Source organism: Cryptotermes secundus, unplaced genomic scaffold (assembly GCF_002891405.2).
Source record: "Cryptotermes secundus unplaced genomic scaffold, Csec_1.0 scaffold1427, whole genome shotgun sequence".
NCBI lineage: Eukaryota > Metazoa > Arthropoda > Insecta > Blattodea > Kalotermitidae > Cryptotermes > Cryptotermes secundus.
The window spans coordinates 263,430-274,125 of record NW_019727797.1 but is presented as its reverse complement, the minus strand read 5'-3'; positions in this window follow the sequence as shown (position 1 = coordinate 274,125).

Sequence of the window (10,696 nt, the reverse complement as noted above, 5' to 3'; positions counted from 1 at the left end):
AAACGAAGAATACACGGTGCCTAAACCCAGAAGACAACTTTCGTCCTTGGGCCACTCTCCACTTTCATATATGGTGTTCATTAGTTTTGTCAGTGTTTTCAAACCACCTTCTCCCAGGAACTTGAGCACATCTAAAGATACATCATCATCTCCTGTAGCCTTTTCCTTCCTCATTTCCTTGATAGCTTTTTCCACCTCACTTTGTAAAATATATGGTCCTTTCCCGTCTGTATCTACGTCTTCTTCTGGTTCAACTTCTAAGGTTTCTGGCCGATTAGGTCGATCATATAGTTCTGTAATATACTTTTCCCAAATTTTCAGCACTTGCCTCTGATCTACTATTCTATTCCCCTGGGAGTCTTTCATGCTAACATTTTGAATCCCATGATTCTCTTTCCATCCTAGTTCTTTTGTCTTCATGTACATCAAATCATAACGTCCTTTTCTTTGAAATTCCATAATGTCATTACATATCCTTTCAAGATATTCCTTTTTGGCCCTGTCCATGGCTCTTTTCAATTCATTCCTCAGTCTCCTGTATTTCCTCCTGCCTTCTATCTATATATATGCATATAATTTTTCTCCGTTACTTTCATATGTAATACGACGTTTTTATAAGCGAAAACTCGATTGTTTACGTGTTTAAGATAAGACAACGTATACATATCTATATATATGCATAAAATTTAACTTGAAAACGTACATTTTTAATTTCACAAGATTTATTTACGACTGTGATAAAGGACCAATATCCCCATCGGAAGACTCGTGATCTAAAAATACTGTCATTCTCAGTCACATATACAGGAAAATAATCGCAAACAAATTCGATATAATTCAGCAGTACGAATATAATGATTGCATTTTCAAAGAAATTCATTCATTGTACTCCATTCGTGTCATATTTAATATGAATTTATAAGGAAAAAACTCAATTGTTTAGGTGTATAAGACGAGACATTGTATAAAAATCTACATATTATGTATACAATTTAACTTGAAACCGGTCATTTTGGTAATTTCACAATATTTATTTCCGGCTGTGATAAAGGACCGATGTCCCCATCGACAAACTCATGTTCAAAATACTGTCATTCTCAGTCACATATACAGGCAGATATGCGAAACCAATTCGATGTTATTTAGCAGTACGAACAGAACGATTGTTTTTCAACTAAAAACATTCAATGTACTCCGTTCCTGTCATATGTAATACGATTTTATAAGCAAAACTCAATCGTTTCCGTGTTTGAGGGAAGACGTTGTATAAATATTTATATATATGAATATAATTTAACATGACACGGTACATTTTGTTAATTTCACAAGATTTATTTACGGCTGTGATAAAGCACCTATGTCCCCATCGGGAAACACATGTTCTTTTAATACTGTTATTCTCAGTCACATGTACAGGAAAAAATGAGCAAACAAACGATTCAATTCAGCAGTCCAAACAAAACGATTGCATTTTCAACTAAAAACTTTCATTGCACTCCGTTCCTGTCATATATAATATGATTTTATAAGCAAAAAAAAAACTCGATTGTTTACGTGTTTAAGATAAGAAAATATATGCATATATATGTATATAATTTAATTTGACGCCGTACAGTTTGTTAATTTCACAAGATTTATTTACGGCTGTGATAAATCACCGATGACCCCATCAGGAAACTCATGTTCTCAAAATACTGTCATTCTCATTCACGTATACAAGAAGATAAGAGGTGCACCGTGCCCTTCGTCGTCTTCTCCTTCTGATTATTATTGTGTTATTATTATTACGAAGAGGAAGGGCACAGCGCAATCGTTACTGGCCCTATTGTTGGTTCCCACGCTCCCCTAGATGGAGATGGGGTATCCAAGCTAGGAGGAAGCTACACTCAGTTCGTTGGCTTAGATAAGAACAAATACAATTTTAATAAAAAATATATAACAATACCTAAATAATNTGGCTAGTAAACAACCTTCCAAGTCGACTTGGTCTAAGAGACTGCACTGTACAAGTCTCCCCTTCACAAGAGGGTACATGGGACCACGTGACTGACGTCAGGGTACCGCATGGTGGGGATGGAATCCGTCACAGGAAGGATGATGACCTCATCGTGAGCGGGCTAAGGCTTAGCACGGCTCACTATCCCCCCCCTTCTCGAAGAGCATCTCACATCTAATCTCCCTCCCACAGAGCTCCTCAAGATTTCCAATGCTCTACACATATCACCGCACAGTGTGTCCAGTTTCCGCCCTAAATCCTCCGAAGACACATACAGAAATAGGAGTCACTTCACCATATAGGGCTCCTTGGGGTCCTACTCACTCCCTTCTCTTCGCCAGCTACACGCTTGGCACCTTAGTATGACAAGGAGTCCAGAGTATTTCCCTACAGTGCACTCGGCGTAGACACGTGTTCGATCCACAAACGTTCCGGCCATCCATGGTTGACCGATGAGATGTTTTCGTCCTCACTGGTTCAGGCCGCTCTCCGATAAAGGGCCCAGACGGACAACAGCACCGGAGCCGGGAGAGCTTTCACTTGATGCGAGTCGACACGACTTGGCTGGCAGGTTGATGAGGNGCGGGGGGGGAGGGGGGGTTGCTTCCGAAGATCGCCATTTCTATCCCACCTAGGATAGGGGGGGGGGACTAGGATACCCTCCTGCTCGGAAAGAAGAATTGTAAATTTAATATATTCACTGTAATGTCCCTTTTTCCGGAGACAGCACACATTCGCATGTCCCTCACATATTACACGTATATATATAAAAAACGCTTAGACAAGAAGCATTTCCTAACGTGGATGAGGGCTTCGTCAACACGTGATCTGCTGGATACGCCACAGATATAACGAGGAAATCTAACAAGTCTGCAGATACTAAGAAATGAATAAAGCGAAATTTTCATACTAAGTCCCGTTCACAAAACGAGATTCCAGGCGAGCATGCAGATGCAGTTAAGCAGGAGGAGAGATCTGTTCTGATCAAGCCCAGGTCACTTGCTGCTGCTTTCGAGCGGGAAACAAACACTTTGATGAAATCGTCCCATTACATAATAGTGTAGTGCTCTAATTCATATAAAATTCAGTTCGTGAATTATATTTCTCGTGGGAAGTCCATTTATAAGAGTTTAACTCTATCTAACAAAGCCAACTTAGTACGTGCTTGTCACCCCTTTCACCCGCACACGGAAAGGGATCCATCCTCATAAAATATTAGAACATAAACAAAATACAAATACTCAGTAACCGCATATAGAATTTAGTAAAAATAAAGGAAAAAGTAAAGCTATCCCTGTACCAGGCCGTGAAGGCCCATAGGGTTGTGAGACATTGAGAGTCCCACATTATCTAGACAATTGGCTCAAAGATGGCGGTAAGGTTGTCAGCCTTAATCGTCGGCCGCCCTTTACCGACCTAATCCTTCCGGCCGCACTATGGCCCTGGGGTCGACTCATCCTCTAACACAAATGAGTACCAGGAATATACTTGTAGACTTTAGTATGCTTCCTTTTCATTTTCATAAATATAGAGGATGCCCCGCCCATCTGAGTACATTTCAGACCATTAAACCCAGCATGTTTCCAGCATTGACGGGAAATAGAGAACCGGAATGGAAATTCGAAAGGTCCAAATTCCGGTATCATATCTTCTAAAAAATAAATTATGGGAATAACTACGAGTGATTTCCTGCTTTCCTTAATACGACCCGGACCGCACAGACAACGACGGGTCCAGGAGTTCTTACATTCTTCCGTTATGTATTCGTTGCCACGGCAAAGTTTTTATCGAGCCGTTCCCTAGCAAAGTGACGGGATACAAATGTATGGACTCAGGTGCCATGATACACGTGACAAGTTCCATAAAGATTGGTTAAGACAGACACAGACAGCATGGAGATCGCATAAGCCTACTTCCATCTTTTTAAATTAAGGGAAGTAGGCTAGAAAGAAAACTTTCCTTACCCATGGCCTCCATTTCAGAATTAGGAACACGTCGATGGAAATGTTAAATGAAAATCCCCGAAACCCATGACATAACACCGAACCAGCGACGTATGACGCATAGCCCATTATCGCACTCACACGGACAGTCGCCCTTCCCTGCAAAACATTTCGAAATCGCAAGTAATTCTACGAGAACTGATAAAAGCAACATTTCGCTGTCTCCACTGATACACTCCCTTGAAGCCAGGAAGATAAACAAGGGCGTTTAATTTGCGATTTTCTTGACATTCGGCGAGTGAGACATTTATTGAGGAGCTGAAGGATGTGCTGCATAATGGAGGGACAGGCGGGGCTCTGAGGAATGCCTGTCTCTTCAGTCTTGTTTGTCTTTCCCACCGAATGAACCGGGGCAGAGTCGAGATACAGATTCCACCATATTCGATTAAAGCGATAGATGACCCACCTACTTTGATGGGCGTCACAAAGAGAGCAGTCGTGTAACAAATATCATTTCATTTTATGGCCGTAATTCCAGAATTCGTTAAGACTGCACATATCTCTGGGTCATTCAACAGAACAAGTGCATGATTCATAACCAGGGCCCAGATTTTGATGACCTGAAAATATTTAAAAAATGACCTATAAAATGACGGAAAAAATCCAGAAAAATAACTTAAAATTTGACCCCAAAATGTAATATGCAGGACTCGGATTTTGATGACCTGAAAATATTGAAAAAATGACCTATAAAATGACAGAAAAATTTCAGAAAAATGACCTAAAGGAGAAAGAGAAGGAACACTTCGCTTCCATATTATTCACATTCAGAAAACATATGAAGAAAAATTTCCTAAAATGGCCAGAAATGACAAGAAATACCATTAAAAGTCCAAAAATTTACCAAAAAATTACCACAAAAATAAAAAAATGACCTTAAACCTAAAAATGTCAAAAAATGACAAAAATTACCTATAAAATTTACATTTCTGTAAGCAGCAGCTCATATCCGAGATTTATATATTTAAGAGCATCGCATAGGATACAAGGAAAAAAAGACGACGTCATCAAAATCCGGGCCTTGTTCATAACTCAGCAATTATCCATTTTTCCTTCCACAGGGACCCTTATTTTGCAATGTTTTCAAACATAGCACGGTGTCAGCCTAATTTCTGAATCGTGCCATAACCCAAACCAGTTAATTGATATGGCGAGCACGAGGAAAAGTTCAGATATTTCATCTGTCAAGTTAGTGGCTTCGCGCCTACGACAGCAGAAGTAGGACACACAGCAGGATTATCTTAAATTAAAACGCAAATAGGACTTCGTGTAAAGTGTTAGTATCATTTTTGCAGGATTTTAACCAAGAACTGAAACATACAGACAGCGTTTAGTAAAACTTCCCGCCCAACGTGAACTGCCAGGAAAATCCATCCGTCCAGCAGACTGTTCAAGCGGTGACGCTACAGAGTTGTCTTTGGGAAATGCACGGTTCGAATCTGGACCGCGACACCGGTTATCTTCACTGAGGGTTTTCAAGGAATTGCACAGTGACTTGAGGCAAATATCGGGTTAGTACCTCCATCACATCAGGGTCTCACCCAGCCAGATCCTATCCATATTAAGATTCACTCATCATCCTAGTGTGAGCACTGAGCTCGCGTAAAATAAAAAGGGAGACAGTCCATCCTATGGGAGCGAAGTAGTTGCACGTGGGCAGGTAGCCATACACTCACATGGCCTCGGTGCTGAGCACGTCGTGTCCTGCGTCTTCCAGCCAACCCGGAATTCGGGACTCACCGGAAATGCGTTACATTCCTAAGGCATGGAGATGTCACGGCGGTGACTATGAAGTGACGTCGTACGGTCTGGTTGAAGTTCGCGTACGCCTCGGAAGGAGGCACTGCCTCCACCATCCGGATGGAAGATCAAGGTGTATAAAAAAGCATTACTTGCTTGTAATTCAAGATCCATTGTTAACGCAGTTTCATAGCTACATCCAGATCTGCCAAGTCGTCCTTTTGTTTCTAACATAAGGTTAAATTTAACAACGGTCTTAATTAATTAATCATCATGCCATCAAGTGCTAGTGTTGTTTGTGTAGTTTTGTTTGAGTGTGGTGTGTCTTATTGTAGTACCACTGCCACCGGGCAAAAACCAATTTCCAGTTTAAATAATAATAAGACGAATAGGGGAAAAAAGCATAGCTCCAGAATTCTTAACCCCGACACTAGATGGAGTTGAGTGGTCAATTCTATGTTTCTGGCGCTTTATTTCCAGGGAAAGAGCCCCGGCACCCATTGTTTTGGAGGCTGCCTGGTACCCACAGCCGATCTAGAAGTCACAGAATAGAGGAAAATCTCTGGTCTCTGCAGGGAATCGAACCCCAATTCTTCGGCGGCCCTGCCCGCAGCCTAGTTGCTGATATTCTTCATCTTCTGCACATTCCTCTCACATAACCTATCTCTTGATATGATGACCGTAAGAACGCCTCATGAACTGTGAACTTATACAACTGTCTCCACCCTCCTGTCACTTGCCTCATGTCCTGAGCGCGCTGTTCTCAGACACGATCAGTGTACTTTCCTTCCTTAATTTGAGGGATGAAGCCTCACAAGTAAAGACAATAATATCCGTGGTACAATGTCACGTAATTTTATGTAATGACTGTACACGGCGTTTGGATTGGTGATCGGATTTATTGGACTCTTTGATTAAGCGCATGACTACATTTTACAGTTCACTATTACACATACACGCACACACACTAGTGTCCACAGGCACTTCTTCGCTGCCGTTGCTTGGTAGCTGCTTCCAATGGTGGACGTTCCCCTTCCTTTGGGTTCTCAAACGGTCAACGGCATTAGCTACCAGAAATTCGCTTACTAACTTACTAACCCATCACTCAACTGCAACAAAGTCAAAGTCAAAGTCACATTGAGACTGACGGCCAGTCAGTCAGTAAGTCTTGGTATCGAGCCCCATATGGAGCTCATGACCAGATATTTATTACTGTTTGACAGTTACGGTCTTGTTTCTGTGGGGCGCCACCTCTGACGAGAGGACGGGTCTTTCTTTTGTATATGCTGCTGGTCCTTGCCAGCGCAGTCTTTCTCGGGTCCGAGTCCCTTGGGACTCGCGACCATATTTTACTGTCTCAGATTTGAGACTTCCTTTTTCGTCGCCTCCTACGACTCGCAGGGTCACGGTTGAGTTATTCGACCCAGCCACCACACGGGTGCAACTGCAACAAATAACTGGCCCTACTTATAACATCTCGGCACGGACCGCATAGAAAACATCGCTTTTATTATTGTTGTACCCTCTTGTTTCAGTGGAAACATACTTGTTTATGGAGCCTTTACTTAATAACGACTCTTATATAGTTGCTTATTTGGCGGTCGTTGCCTGGCAGAGGATCAACAAGGCATAGTATAAATTCCTGGAAACGTAAAGAGATTAATAAAACTTCTGAGAAGTGTCTGTCAGTTTACTGCTAAGTCACACGTTATCAACAGAAAGATCAAGTCCAGGAGGATACGTTGGACAGCACATGCAGAACGCATGGGACAGAAGATGCATACGTAAGAAGTTATGTAGGGAAACGTAAAGGAAAGAAGATCTAGCCATAAATTGGAGAATAATATTAAAATAGACCTTAACGATATAGGACTTGAGTGTGAACAGCCTTTATCTGGCCCAGAATAGGGACCAGTGGAGGGCTTTTGTGAACAGGGCCATGAACCTTCCGTGTTCCATAAATGTTGGTAGTTTCTTGCTGAGTTGAAAGACTGTTTGCGTCCCGAGGAGGAATCAGTTCCATGACGTTAGTTAACAACTGCTGTGAGTGTACGGGAATTACAATGAAATGTCTTGGCATATTTACTCTAGAGGTGCAACGTACATTTCCAGAAACGTGGTCCTGATACACCGCAAAGTGCGCCTGGAGCAACAGTTTCTTACGAAACATTCTAAAAAATAAGTATGAAATATACTGTGATATGCATACCCATTGCTAGGCAACGGCTTTGTAAACACATTCTCGCAACATACGCGCACGAGACAATATAAGGGCATTGCTTGGTAACGGAAAGGAATTAGGCTGTGAAAAGAAGACTTCACTTGTAATCTGAAGTAACAGTGAGACTGTGATAAATCCGTTGGCAGGATACGACTAGAGAACAATGAGAATCCTAATGCGTGTGCAACGGTGAACCGTAAAGTGTGCAGAATAGCGACAGTGCGGTAATTGGTTGTAGTTCCAAGTTGTGTGTGTGTGAATAAGGTGTCAATAAATCCAATGAACCAATCCAAAACGCGTCTTATAAGTCAGTCTCACACGTGATAATAAGTTTCTATATGACAATGAATATCAACGGTCACCGCTTATATTTAAGAAATTGTGATGAATGCCCTGTATTATGATCCTGAAATGGCCATTCGTATGCAGTTGTACCTATCAGAACCTACAGAAAAATCTGCGAAGAGGGTCTTGTCGAGTCAGTGTCATTAAACTGCAATCAGTACTTTACGTGAACGACGTGACATACTGATAACAGGGTCAAAGATTAAGAAATGCCGCAACTCTTCTGCGCAGTAGCAAGGCACAAACTCGGCTCCACACACCGAGATAAGATACAATCGAACTGTTCCATCTAGTCATGGCGCGGGAGGGGGAGCCCCATTCTTACAAACCAGGAATTACGTGCTCTACTTGAGTGGGCTACGGTACTGAGCGCGTCACGAAATCACCTGCAGTGAACATCACAGACAGGTTAAGGACAGTGTGAGCAGGGTGAAGAGACGAGTGTGTCGCCATGGTGATAGTGGCCACTGTTATTTTGTTCCTCACGGCGATACAGCTGACATCACAAGAAAGACTGTGCCCCAGTGTGTGTTGGTGCCCCTCTGTGACAGAAACGGATATATAGATCCACGTTTTCTTGACCTTGGCAATAGTTGGAGGTGAGTGGTCAGCTTCATATATCGACTGCTTCACCCCGGGGAAGGAGCCCACGATACCCACTGGGTAGGAGGCTGGGTGGGTCCCAGAACCGGTCTGGTCGACGTGGAGAGGACAAAAATCCTACCGCTTGCCGGGACTCCGACCCCTCGGCCGTCCAACCCGTAGTCAGTCGCTGAATCAACTGAGCTATCCCGGCTCCGGTTAATGCAGAATTGCTTTTATAAATGCAAACTTAGTTAAGGACTGGTACACCAGTAACAGTGCAATGAAGAAAAGTCTTCTGTTGTTGAAAATGTAAGGGAGTTACACATATTTACAAATATATATGTATTTTTACCGTTGTATTGAGATAATTCACCTCTGTATCTGTCCCGTTCAAATATTCTCATCATCCTGTTTCCATGGTTTATTCCCTTTGTCCATATGAGCTCTTCTGTCTCTTTGACTGAATACACAGCGTGTTCCATGAAGTTATAAACTTCAGGACGTGTGTCCTCAGGCAATTCTCGCAAGAAATATTACAACATGGGTCAACACACGACCAACTCAAAATATCCTGGTTCTATTCTCATTGGTTTCTGAAACGTAGTGCAGTGTTCGAATGAGCATTTCCTTATTCGTGTCAAGTTCTGTCTTCTGCGACATAACGCTGTGTATCCGGTGAAAGTCAACCGACGTTTTAGAGGAACATCGCCTCTTTCTTCAGGACAAAAGAATAAGCCAAACAATACACCAGAATTAAGGATGCAGCAAACAGAACTCCGCTTGACGAGCTCTGGAGTCCACCCACTCTACGATTCAGCAAATGTTTTACCTTCTGCATGCAACCATAAAAGGTAAAAGTATCCCTGTAACAGACCGTGGAGGTCCACAGGATTGTCAGATGTCGAGGCTCCCACATTTTCTAGACAATCGGCTCACAGATGGAGGTGAGGTTGTCAGCCTTACGAGCCGGCCGCAATTTGCCCCCCAGGAAGATTCCTGGTACTCATTTCTGTTAGAAGCTGAGTCGACCCCAGGGCCATAGTGTGGCTGGAAGGTTTAGGTCAATAGAAGCAATCCAATGATCTCATCGGGAATCGAACCCGTGACCTTCCGACTAGTAGCACAGTGCCTCAACTAACTACGCTTCCACGCCCTCCCTGTGTTCAACCATACGGAAGAAAATTCCTGCGTAAATATGTCTAAATTTCCCACTAGTGTATGAATACCAGAAATATTGTGGCCTATTTCCTCAGAGCGGGAGCTGTGGAGACAAAGAGACAACCGTTGCTATGGAACAATCGAGTAAACACTTCCCTGCGGAAGCGAAAGCGCGCAACAACAGAAGAGCGGTGTTTTCTGTAGTCCGCGCCGCGCTCGTTGCTACGCAGCTGTGCGGTAAAAACATCTCTGCAGCAGTGAATTAACACGCAACAATAGAGGAAGCGGTGTTTTCTGTGGGAGGGTGGGGGCGCTCCGAGGCTATATAACGAGGATCCAGGCCAGCTTGAATTGTAATTATAAAGTGTGGAAATAGCGATTGCGCTATAATTAATTGTAGTTACGAGTTGAGTGTATAAGTGAATTAATCCACCATCAACCACGCACACCCCGAAATACGTGACAATAGAATCTAGCAACTTTGTACCGATGACGTAACAGTCACATCACTGACTCCGCGGTAGGTGGGGTATACTGTAACTGTCCAGTTTATGGGAAGGCCAATTGATGTGTGTGTATGGTTAGGGTTTTGTGAAATTCCTCACTTTCGCCTCACAATTTGGAATTTTCCCCCCTTGAGACATGCAG